The following is a 13,641-nucleotide window of genomic DNA, read 5'->3' as shown; positions in this document are numbered from 1 at the left end:
GGAGAAGTTTCTAGAAGCATGCCTTTGAGGTGAATAGACGCTCTGCCCTGGCTCCAGACGAACTACAGGGGGCATGCAGCTGTGGAGGCAGGACACAGCCTCTTCAGATGTAAGTGAGGCTGCGCCTAGCTCCCCCTCCTGGCAGTGAAGGCCCACTCAATCACACCTAAGCTCCCATTGTGTGTGGCTACCTAGGAGGAATACACAAAGTCCAACTGCCAATTACACCCAGTCATGTGATCAGAGACAGACTGAAGGGGTCAAATGGCTAAAGCAAGAAAAAGCCAAGTTTCTAAAAGTGCCATTTTCAGAATTGCAATTTAAAATCCAACTTGACCATAAGTTAGGATTTGGAATTGTGATTCCAGAGACACGAAACCTGAAGGGGTCATCTCTTCCCATTTAGAAATTACACTTAAAAAATTAATAAGGTAACTCCAATGTTAACCTATGGGAGAGATAGGTCTTGCATTAGTGAAAAACACATTTAAAGACTTTTTCACTACCAGGACATAAAACTTAAAAGTGCATGTCCAACTTCTTAAATACACTGCAGCCTGCCGTTTGAGCTGTCTAGGCCCTTCCTTGGAGGTGAATTATATACATTAAAAAGGGAAGGTTTAGGTCTAGCAAAAGGTTTATTTTGCCACGTGGACATGGCAGGTTAAACTGCACACACATGAACTGCAATGGCATATATGAAGTGTTTAAAGGGCTAATTAAGAGGATGCCATGATCAGTACTGCAGGCCAACTAGTAGCATTTATTTTACAGGCCCTGGGCACATGCAGTGCACTTCACAAGGGACTTATATGAAAATTAAATATGCCAATTGGGTATGGGTAAGCAATGGTAAACGAGTGGTAAAGTGGGCAGAGTCCTAAAGCCAGAGGAAACACTGCCAAGGATGTCAGGTCTAACACAATTAACTCAATATCAACTGGAAAGATCATGAAAATAAAAAAATAAAAAAAGAATCAAGTTACTTGAATGCAACTTTAAAAACACCCACCAGACTACAAAATCAAACAAATGTAAAAAGAATTTCTAAACCGTTCAGCTGCCCCAGCAGAGGGGCTTCCTGGTGCTGATAAATGATGTGACAAAAGCAGCAAAAAGTAAGCCAGTGCACCATAGAGGAGGACAGATGCAGCCTAGGCTGAGAACAGCCAGGTCTTTAACAGCTTCTGAAAGCTAAAGTGGTTTTGGATCTTTAATTGAAGAGGCAGAGAGTTCCATTAGGCCAGAGCCAGGACTCGAAAGGAGCGTACTCCCATTCTGGCTCTTCGAATGAAGGGTCAAAATCAAGTCTGCCAAGCATAAGTCTCTAGTAGAGAGATACAGTTACATCAAGGCAGTATTCCTGGAAAAAGCAACTTTGTTGACCTGATACAGCAGGTTACCTGAAATTCCAAAGATGAATCAAGTTCTGGTTCGACCAGTCACATTAAAATGATGCAATACAGTAGACTGCACACTCTTTTCACCATAACAACCGTGCAATCCATTAAACAGAACGATAGTGGGAGAAACATCACAGGCTACCACCAACTGGTTCCATTTCAGTCAAGTAAACCAAATCTGCTGGTCTGCATCTGTAATACCATGTTCAAATGCACAGTAACAGTGTGCACTATGGAAAAATGCTCTCCATCACGATAAGAAAGCGGTTTTAAACCGAATACCATATTGGTACACAGAAAACGGAGTTCAAACTCATAATGCAGCTCTCCAGGGCCTAATCGCTGTGCCAGCATTCGCTGCTCACCATTTAATCTTTATCAAAATGTAGACTTTTAGAATTTTAAGTAAATAAACACAACAATAAGTACGCACCTGGCCACCTTCACACACCAACTCAAAACTCTTCCTCCCACGCCTAACAGTCTATCATTCAAGCAAACTGCGAAGAATGAGGCAGGAAGTAAAGACTTGTAGTATCTTCTTCTGTGAACCCAACGCAAGGTTTTGGAATTCCTATCGTCCAACACCCGAACATATAGTTTAGGGTCAAGGACAACAAGTCTGTATGTTTATTTTATTCAGAGGACAAGAATAGTGTCTGCTTGTAAGGAGGGTTATGCATCCATAAGTATAAGATGTTCAAAATGGAATATATGGCTCATGACTGCAAAGTTTTTATCGTTAGAGTAAGAGCTCTAAAAATATAATCAATTGTATTCTTAACTTGAATGGGAGTGATTCCAATACAAAAGAAGCATTTGCAATGCAATCGGTCTTGCCTTTGGGACTTTAAATGTATTTAGCTATGCAGTACATTAGCCCGGGTGCTGAAACATCTACTCTTCTTCAAAATGAAGGGAAAGTAAGCACCAAACTGCGAGACACGCTAGGTATGGGAACACATGGAGAGAAATATTGCCTTTGAGCGGGAAATGGTATAGTACAAAGCTCTGTTTTTAATATAAAAACCAGGACCGCGCTGGTCATATCACTGAATATACAAGATTTGAAAAAAATATTATTGTCTACGGGTGCTTGTGGAAGACAATTTCTATGGACTGGAATCTAGAGAATGCTAAAGTGATTCTGGTATTTTACGGACCTCTGCTGGTTGTTTGCCATCAAGAAAGGTAAATAGAGGCAGGGTTGTTTGCCATCAAGAAAGGTAAATAGAGGCAGTTGCCAGGAAAATAAAAGAAAGTCTCTCAGCAGAAAACAATTCTGGTATTTTAGTGACCTCCGCTTGTCATTTTCTCTAGAGGCAGTTGAACAGAAAAAAAAGTCCCTAAGCGGAAGCAGACAAGTCCTAGGGATGATCTCCAAAGCCCATAAAGTACATAAACATATAAGTATATAATAAGTATATACTAAAGTATATACAAGAGGTCTTGAATGCTCGACCTAAAAAAAGATAGTCTGTCAGCAGAAAGCAATTCTGGTATTTTACGGACTTCTGCTGGTCGTTTTCTATCAAGACAGTTTAATAGTCAGTTGAACAGAAAAAAGTCCCCAAGCGGAAGCAGACAAGTCCGAGGGCTATTCTCCAGAGCCCACAAAGTACATACACATAAGTTATACTAAAGTATATACAACATATAAGTATATACTAAAGTATATAAAAGAGGTCTTGAATGCTCGACCTAAAAAAGGTATACATGTTTGCAAAATTGAACAATGTGGTAATTCAAAATGTTTCTAGCACGCTCGAATTATTTAATGAAAATACTTGCAGAATAAGGTAGGCAAGATTGCCGATTTTATTTTGTAGGCATAAAATGTACCCAAAAATATTTTTAACTAAAGTGCCGTCCAGAGCTGCTGGCTTTGCTAATGTTTGTTTGCATTTTACTTTTGAGTTGCTGTGGTACTGAACCAGCTCAACATAATGATGTTTCAGCCCGGTAAGTGTAGTTGTGTATAGTATTGATGGGAAAGGAGAACAGAGAGGCATGTTTGTAGGGGGCGGGGCCAAAGCAACGTATCTTGTAGTTGGTTTTGTATGAAAAGCACATTGCACATTAATAAGCAAAGTTTGCATTTTTTAACTGACTGAAAAGGCATCAGTACAAATTTACACATTTCAGGAATTCTCAACAATTTCCCGAAGTAGGCCTGGAAAACTCCGACAGCTGCAGATGTGCTGTTGTGAATTTAGTATTTGCACAAATTACATGAGTATATTAACATGTACAATCTGCAGGGCAAGTGCCGATATACTTGTTAAAAACTTGTATTTCTTTGTTTTCCACAGAGGAAATATTGTACCTCATAGAAAAAAACATTTCCCACCCTAGACCACGTTTTACTCCTGCCTTTTTCAGGGTGGCAAGGAAATGTTACGAAGTTGATGAATATCCTTAAATATTTATGTTTATTGGATGGACTCAACTTCAAAGGCCAGCCCAGTCTTGGAACTGGCCTTTGAACCTACCTACTTCCAGCCTCTGAGAAGGTCTTCACGAGTGTAAATATTTGTCTAAGACAAAAAACAACTTTAGCATGTGTAAGCCAAATTTACATGGATAGATAGGCCATAACTTTGATACTGACGAGAGTTTGCAGAGTTTATCAGGTTGTAAAAACTGTAAATGTCCTGTCACTAACATGGCACTTTTTTGCAAACAAGGGGGCTACTCTACAGTTATGGGAAGTAATCTGTCCACGAATTACACAATGTGGTCAAGTATAGCATGTCTGAATGAGGGTTATCTCATTATTCCTGATTTGGCTGCCCAGGCACTTGGCCTCAAGCGGAATCTGAATTTATTTGCAGAAACATTTTGTGAATGTGAACACTTAAAAGTAAACTTGCAAGAACAATTCACAAGACTAAACTACGAAAGAGAGCAATAATATGTCCTGCACTCGAATATAGTCAGATCTCTGGTATATAATAAAATTGCTAGCATATTCAGAAACCTAGGATAATCAGAAAGCTAGCCTATGCTCAGCCTGTTAATATCCAAAGATGTGAATCAAACGGAGCCTGGTCAGAGTCCTGTAGAGTCAGCAAGGTGTGTCAGAGACTTGCACAATTGAGACCTTGACACAATACGAGTGCTGGCTTTATTCAGATAATCTTATCATAGCTCTGATATAATGGGAATGCTGTCATCATTTTGCAACTCATTACATTGCATCAAATGGGACAAATGTTTTTTACAGGACAAGTAGATCTCAGAAGCATCTTGTCGTTTGAGCAAGTAGATATATTTCAAATAAATTACACAGCCTTGTAAAAGGTTAGAATTTTGTAGCTTCCTGGTAACCTTAAAACGGCATCCAAAAAACTGGCTTTCTGAAGCTTCCACAGTCATTTTTCAAAATAAACACAGTCAATACAGTATCATTGCTAGTAGCTGTAAACCATACCTTTCATTTGCATTCAGTAAAAGGTCATTCGATATCATAAAGTACATCAGTACAGACTTATACATGCATGCTAATAATCTTAGACATGCCACGCAGACCATTCCCAAAAAAAGAATAAAACCCATAGTAATTGCAAAGGGGTGTATTATGTCATTCTTATTTGTAAGGTGTGCATATCACCCGGGGTTTTCTTCCTGAACTTTAAGAACGATTCAGCAGATCCAATGTAGAGAAGGAGTTTGATCCAGGCTTTGGGTGCAATTTGGAAGGCGACGAAGTCTCCAGCTTTGGTTCGCCAGATTCAGGGAGAAGGCAAGTAGATAGCTGACTGATTACAGATGTCTGGTTGAGATGTGGAAACTCATTCAGTCTTTGAGGTACATGGGGCCCAGGTTGTGCAGTTTATGTAGGTGTAGTAAGAAGTCTGAAGAGGGCACGTTTCTGGATTGGTAGAAAGTGGAAGTCTTTCAAGTGCTTGGTAAAGTGGGCTGGGAGTGATATGTTGTCTGTGAGTCTGGAGGGTACATTTTGCACTACCTAGAATCTGTTGGTGAGTTTAGCCGCGATGCCCACATAGAGGGAGTTGCTCTATTTGAGTATGCTGATAGGGAAGGCTGGTATCACTGTTCAACTGACATTGAGCAAGAGCAAGCTGAATACTTTCCTGAGCATCGTAAGAATGAGAAAGCATGTTGACAATACTGTGTTGACATGGTTGGGCATTTAAAGTTGGTTGTCTAACTGGTTTCTGGCAACTTTGTGGGAAGGAGGGCAGTGCCTACATCGGCAGGAGACCAGGCCGGTGACCAGAGCGAGTGATCTCTTGTGAACAGTGCAAAAACAACAGAAGAGTGGCTACCTAGAAACTGGTAAAGGGAACACACATATGTCGTAGCACACCAGGGAGGCACTCGGTTTCCTTGGTGGGGACCCTATGATGAGGCATGTCACCAACCATGTTGGTGAGTGAGGGTTCTCATAACAAACATATGTGTGTTCCCTTTACCAGTTTCTAGGTAGCCACTCTCCTGTTGTTTTTGCACATTCATTTGGGGGACTAAGAGTGCCTCCCTCCCTCACTCTCTAGTTGTTCTGATTGATTATTCTCGACTATTTTATTGGTTTTGTTACTGTTTAGTTTTAGTCAGTTACTGCTTATGCAGCTGGCTACAGAGGATGCGCACTGGATGAAGGCAGATTGGGTGGTGGGTGTGTCTTCCAAGGACAACATCAACTGGGAATGTGGAAGCCAAAGGGGAGGACAATGGTGACAATGTGCCATGTATGAAATGAAGAGAGTGGAGCTCAGGGAAAAGCCCAGGGGCATGCCACAGATGGGTCTGGTTGCGGCTCATGGATAGCCTGAGCCCAGAGTGCAGTTGTTAATTCATATTAACTTACTAATTCTACTGAAATTGTTGCATCTCATCTTGTCAAATTTGTGAGGGATGTGTGGGGCACGCAGGGGAGTTAGTATTTAAAGACCTAACACAACCAAGGTGATTTACACTTTATCAGCCCTGTCTCATTATAGGGCAGCAATCTAAACCGATCAAAAATAATTAACGAATAAAAGCAGATACTGTGTCTGCGCCAATGGAGATCCAAACAGATAGCTCAAAGGCAGACACATTTTATCCAACTCTCCTTAATCCTCCCCAAGTAAAAAAAAAGTGACATTTTATAGGTCATAAAGCTCCAAGAGGTAAGACAGTAGCTAGTCCAGAATTTCATGTGCCAACAGAGGAACACGTTTGTTACTGAACTGTAAGCTTTTTAATAAGATTCTAGGAAGGTACAAAGTTTAATGTTATGAAGTTTTCACAATCTCCTTCAGTGAGGATTACATAAATTACAGAGAAACTATTAATACATTGAATGGTGTAATACTTCCTTCCAATTTACTAATGGGCAAACGCTTATGAGAGTGAAGACTAGCTGCAGCTTGTTGTGTAGTTAGGAAAATTATTTTTCCTAACTGCATAGCTACAAAACAACTATATATTTATGACATTGCAGAGACAATAAATGTGGCCACCAGTACACATTATTTAGAGTAACAGTACTAATAAACACATTCATTAAAACAATGCAAAGGTCAAATTCCAGAGCACACAATATTAAAAAAAACACTGCGTACTGACTCACAGAATGCACTTTACAATTACATTAAACAAGGATACTGGTCTCCTAATATTCATAAGGCATAACCAATGTGACCTCACTGCACACTTTTGCTGTAATATCTTTATTTTAAAAAATAAATATGAAAACATGCAATAGCATAAAACAGATATGGAGATGTGAAGAATGTAATGCTAGCGATTACCATTGTTGATAGAGTAACGGGACATCATGACCCACACAAGGATCCGCCTCTTGTGAAGGATGGCCCTCCCCGTACTCAACATTGATAATAAATAGTACACTGAGCACATATACACACACTCGGCACTTAAGCTATTGTAAAAATAGTTATCAATGTCCTGCAAGTAAGAATAATTGTGTTATTTGCTACAAATGATCTAGGAAACACAAAGTAAAACATTTGTTGTTACGATGAAAAAAATCAAATCTATAGTCACAACCACAGTTGAGCATTAAGTAAAAACACTGGGGTTGTTCTCATGATGCCCATTGTATTGTTATCCCACAGTACAGGTTTGTGCTCTGGTTACTGTCAGATACCATGATTTATTGCTAAAGCACATGGAACAACATGAAATAAACCATACAGAGATACAGTGTAATATCCTATTTATCGAATAGCCAGTGTTACTTCGCAAGTCATCACATGTGGAGTACATTACATCAAATATTTTTATATCCTAAGTGCCTTTACTTCACAGGTAAGTTTGTAAGTACTAATTTAAGCCAAAAATATACATTTTTTTTTAATACTTATATTTGTTCTATACTGAATGAATTTGAATTTCAATTTATTATTGAAAATTGCCATTCCGTTAACCTTAAACAACCCCTTTCTATGCCTATGGGCTATCCATCCCTGAACCCTAAAACCTCCTCCCTACCCCTAAACATTACTATATTTAGAGTATCTGCGTAACACGTTTCCAAAGTCTAGCAGCAGTGCCAAAACTCCCTACTTGTGTTTTCCTTCAGCTGGACTAAGAATTAGGAAGCATTTCTTCTCAGTCCTGTCAGTGTACCACAGATATATATACACAGAGGTAGCCAATAAACTGAAGAATTCTGCCCATTAATGAAAGTACTCTGCCACAGACTGTCAGTCAATTCAATTAGCAAACTGACTGCCGGGCTGTAACAGGTTTCCCTCCAAAGATTGCAACAATCACAGTAATCTCTTTATCCAAACAAAACACACACACACTGCAGAATAAGAGGCAACAAACAATGGGCGCATTACCAGAAAAGATGCAAACCCTGCAAAGGCCAAGGTATGCCTTCAAATGAAAATTCAGTTAAGCCGCCTTTGCATAATCTCCTAATTAGCTATTTGCTTCTTTAAATGAGACTGGCTTGTCATTCTCCACTGACCTGTAGGTGGTGATATACACCTTGATCGATTCTAGGTACAATTACTCTGCAGTTGGTACGGCGGTCTTGTTGAAGCAGAAGCATTAGCGTGCTGATGAGTTGGTTGCGGATTAAGGGTGAGGGAGGGGACGCAGGAAGGCCGCAGCTTCTGGCCTCTGGCCGCAGCTTCTGGCACCAGCCCCATGATTCCGCTGCCTTAGATCGATTCAAGGCCTCCCTGGCCGAGCAGGGCCAGCATATGGAGGGGAAAACAGTGTAGAGCTGCCGCCGACAGAGCGGTAGCAGTGCAGGACGGATAGCACAGTCCTGCCGGGGTAGCCGTGGAGCCTCAGGCCAATAACGGCTCATGTGCGCTGTTGCCGCCATCACTCCCGTTGTCAACCCACTTGCCCCATGGTTCCCAGGATGCAGGTGGGCCAATGAGGAGGCACGGCCCACAGAGTACTCCTCCTACGCGGACCTGGGCCTGGTTTCCACACCGGAACGAGATACGTCTCACCCAGCCAACTCACTGCCACATTAACTTCTATTGAACACAGTGGAAAAACTGGATAACAGAGATAGCAGCCACTAGCACTAGGAGCCCACAATCTCGATACAGGAAATTAAAGCCCTCATAACGGCCTAATTTAATTGACAAAAAGCTGCATTAAAAAAAACCACATCAAAAATGATTGGCAGCTCATAGTGTACTAGTGCCCTTCATTACGGTATAACACGGCACTTTAGAGGTGAGGTGATTGTCATCCCACAAAATACTGCGCGCTTGTTGTGCCCCTCTACCACATCACCCCTAAAAGCTTGGCCGCACAAATTCAGCATACTAGTCCCCTGCACAGTAGCGAGGAAAAGCAGTCAGCTCACAAAACATCACTGTGCGCTTGTGCGCCACTACTGCAGAACACCAAGAATAGCTTCAAAGCAGTAACACACCAAACCAGAACTGGACACTAGTCCTTATAGGCTACCAACAGGAAGTACCATCATTGAAGTTACCAGCAAAACAGCAGAATAAAACAGGCACGCGAAACCTTCTTCAGTACCAATAAAACTGCAAACCAGTCACAGACACTCCCCAGAAAACCATGAGATCAGGGAAGCTCCGTAAACCACCGACTAGCAAGCCCCGAAGGCGAGCATCGCCAAGGAAGACAAACACAACAAGTAAAAAAGTGAAATCACCAAAAGAGATGCTGGAAGTAGCTCCGCCCACCCAGAAATAATAGTATCCTACTTTGGGAAAATAAACCCACAGCAAAAATGTTCTTTCCTGAAAGTCGCCACGCAGGAGGAAGCGCCATGACTCCCTTGTCCCATCACCCCACAAAAAATATCCAAACCAGACAAGCACACCAATTCTGACTCAACAAGTCTCTTTACAGAAAAAGCACAGATAAAGGCACCCCAAACAAGCCACTTCAAACTTGGATGCCTCAAGTATTAGAGAAGCCCAGTCCGCAGGGGTTAGTTGCAAACAGCAAAACTTTACAGGTAATTGCACAGGTGCACGCCAGCAAACTGCCACCTATTTTAAATAAACCGGTTGTCTAAATGACTCAATTACAGGAACTTACCCAGGAACCAAATGCATCACAGTTAATGACTCCTACGCTAACAGAGCGGTACGGGACTCTAAAATGGATGACACGTGGTCATGCTCAATCTCAATATCAAATGATACAGACCTTCTGCAAGCACTGGAATGCAAAACACTATGCACTGCCGAATCCAGCCCATAGGGCACACATAAAGTTCAACCATGTCCCCTTTCCAATAACTGAGCAACACAAACCAGAAAGACAGGTTAGGAAGAAGTACCATCACAGTCGCCACAAAGTGGAAATCAGTTTAAGTCACCAAAGATAAAACCCATAGCAACAACTCCGCCTCGGAAAGCAACATGAACGTGGCTCCTGAAAATAAACTTCAACTGCAATAGCCCAATTTAACAGAGAGAATGGTCCATCTCCAAAAAGTAGGCAACGCTCCTCGTCATCTTTCACAATATCATCAACAAGTAAAATCGATTCATTGACATCAATAGGCAAGCACCGCACATACGCAATGGTGGGAAACACTACTACCAGCACTACAGCAAACAACTGAAGTCTTGAACTTCCAATCAGACAAGCTTGTCGTTCAGATGGATTTAATGCACCTGATTGCGGTCCATATTGCCGGCATCAACCAAAAATTCGAAGCCTCAACAACAAGGGCCCAAGAAGCCCTTCACCTTCCATCAATGCCACCACCAAGAACCTGTACCTGCGGACCAATAATAGACAAACTGGCTTTGCATCCAGAAATCCTCTCCCTAATTTTAGACTCAGAGAGGGGCAGCCCCAAATATCACCAAAGCAATACATATCACATGGGCAATTCAATATCAGTACCATCAGGAGAGGACGCTGTGCCACAGGAAGGTCCCGGCAAATGCCAGTTCCTGACAGAAACAGCAGAGATGAAAGAGGAAAAACAAACAGGCACAGGCCGTGACATGTACCAGTCCTCGACAAATTCCACCTTCCTTACCAACAAGCTAACAAAAAGCAACAAATGAGGGCAAGGCACAAACACCTGCATCCGGCATCGAAAGGCTTCAAACAAAATTACCCAATATTTGTGCACCACAGTAAGCCACCAAAATAACTCTCTATACCCAACATATCATTGAATAGCACTAATAACTCAGGAAGGGTAGTCACAGATCAGACTGTCCACTACAATAAATCATTTGAGATATAAAAGCCTACAAAATCTCAATCATGTAGACAGTTTGAAGCCCAATAAGTCAGAAATAACAATTCTTCCCAGAATCTAGCCTAAGAGGGGGCATCACCGAGAGGTGACATTTATATCTAAACAAGCAAAGTGCTGTCTGGCAAACGGAAACAAAGGAAAAAGGGTTTACCGACAATCAACTCACTCCAGGAGGGAAGCCCAGAAACAATGACTCACCAAACTCAGCTACACTCCAAAATGCTAAATATTCAGAACGACAGACAGAATTCAATATCATTTACCAAAACTGGCTATGATCGGATTTGCCAGCCTGGCCAAAATCCTCAGAGCTTCACATGGAAGAATCAATTACTCAAACAGGTCTACAGTATGTAGGGAAAGCAGGTTTTGCCAATTCAACACAAAAGGGGATCACTTTGGATCTGGCTTAGACCCGGTTAGACAACCACAAACAATCAAAATCAGTAGTCAAAAAATTCACACTCCCTGCAGGAATCATCATCAAGAATTGGGGACAGCCAAAGCAAACTCTTGTTCCAGTCTGAATATCTCACACAAGGTAATCGGGACATCCTAAATAGAGGAAATATTCTGAAACTGTTCGGGGAGATTCCGGAACTAAGAGGCATCGCTTCATCTGACTTATGAGCAGTAGAATTTCAGCCAACAGAAAATAGCCACCAAACCGAATCAACCTTACAAACCTGGAAAACAAAAGAAATTGTAGACTTAGTATATGCTCCTGCACTTAGCTATTTGAAAGCTGGAGAATCACTTAAAAAAATATCAGACCCCTAAACACCCTTATCCTTAGTTGCAAAAAATGAATAAATATATCGCCCACGGAAAAAACAAACCCTATGCACACCCATCTGATATTCAATAAAACTTGAGTAGTATTGACATGCAATAAAAAAATAAAAGTACAGCAGCAGAAAAGCAGAGATTTCCAGAACAGAAAATGTAGTCTTCAATTCTTTAATTTTCATGTACTCAACAGCAGCCAGCCGACACGTGTTTCATCGCTTGCGCGAATCTTCAGGGCTCCAAATTGACTGCGTATATGTTGAAGGTCGCTCTGCCGCTGATACTTCCGACCAGGTGGGGCACTTGACCAGTTCAAGTATAAAAGTAGTAGTGACGGACACTGCAGTTATTTTGTAATTTAACAGGAATCCCAGGAGCTCTTTACGTGAAACTGTAGTGGAGCGGATAACCCCATCTATCATCAAGGTTAGTAAATCAAAGCGGAGGGAAGAGTAGAGAGAGGGGATAACTCTCTATCCCTCTTTTATCTCTTGTGCGTAAAGTCACGCGAGGTGCGCGCTATTCGTGGAACTCCCGGGTCACCGTGTTCCTGTATATCGCCCACCCCTAACATGAGTCAGGCCAACAAAAATCACTCAAATCAGTTTTACCAGGGGCTAGACGTTTCTCTCCCAATCCCCGGATAATACTGGCATACGTCTCACCTCATGCAGGGCAAAGACAGGCCCGGCTGGATCCTACAGTAGAAGCCAAGCCAGACTGGACATGGATCCCCATAGCCCTAGATCTCAGTTGGTCCTCATGCAAGTAACCAAGTTGAGGGGAAAAAAACTCACCTACAGTATCAAGTGGTCCAACAAAAACGAGCACATCAGTGCATGCTCGTGTAATGTCCATGGCTTCACGGTAATGCCACAAGACAACAACCCTTTGTCATTCCTCCAAAACATTGAAATTATTCTACTACTGTAAACAAGGAGCCCAAAATCAGTACCCACAGTTGGATTCCCAGAGTACTACACACTAGCAGAAAGGACCTCGTCATATGGACACCCCAAGGGAGGGGGTATGTCCATATATATTTCCACAAAGTACAAGTGGTCACTGGAAGAAAAAGACTAAGGAGTAAGCCAGATACTGGTCATTAAGGTTGGAAGCTGTAATAGCCACCCAGAAGACGTATACATACACCCATGTAAAGCAAAGAAACAAGAAAGGATGGCAATCTTGATGGACTTAGTAAAGCTGATGCAAAACCTATAACAACATGGGAACATGATAATCACCAGAAACTAACACAAACCGTGTCAGGCACAACAAAAAAGTAAGGATTAAGGCACGGATCTTGTAGCCAATTTTACAACAGTTGGAAAAGCAAAGTCTAACGATATTGAACGGCAAAACAAGTGAGGACAGCCCAGCAGCAATGATGTTTTAGTGGAAAGCATCAATCGACCATAGACTACACTACAGTAGGTAAAGACGTATTTCCTTTGGTGAGCCAATTTCAAATACTCCCGCGCTCAGAAAGCAATCACCTTCCACAGGTCTTCAGAATAGAATTTAAGTTAAAAAAAAACAAGCACTACAAATGACTGGATACTAAAACCAGAGAGTTACAACCTAAAAAGATTAAAATGGTGTGGAACTAGCACGGTGCAAATAATGGCTGTGGTTTATCAGCATGCAAAAAATGTTGGAAGACAGAAAAAATGACCAACTCCCGCACAAACTGGACTGGGCAGCATTAACAAGAGCTTTTTTAACAAAATTCCC

At 41.7% G+C, this 13,641-nt stretch overlaps 1 protein-coding gene across 3 annotated transcripts in view; it reads right to left on the bottom strand.

The window, feature by feature from the left end:
- The window catches only part of NUCB2 (nucleobindin 2), a 449,912-nt gene that overhangs the window by 433,078 nt on the left and 3,193 nt on the right, over nt 1–13,641 (bottom strand). The gene's annotated exons all lie outside the window — the stretch shown is intronic.

This window comes from Lissotriton helveticus, chromosome 3_1, assembly GCF_964261635.1.
Source record: "Lissotriton helveticus chromosome 3_1, aLisHel1.1, whole genome shotgun sequence".
Lineage (NCBI taxonomy): Eukaryota > Metazoa > Chordata > Amphibia > Caudata > Salamandridae > Lissotriton > Lissotriton helveticus.
Note: the sequence above shows the minus strand (reverse complement) of the source record. Positions and strands in the feature narration are given on the sequence as shown.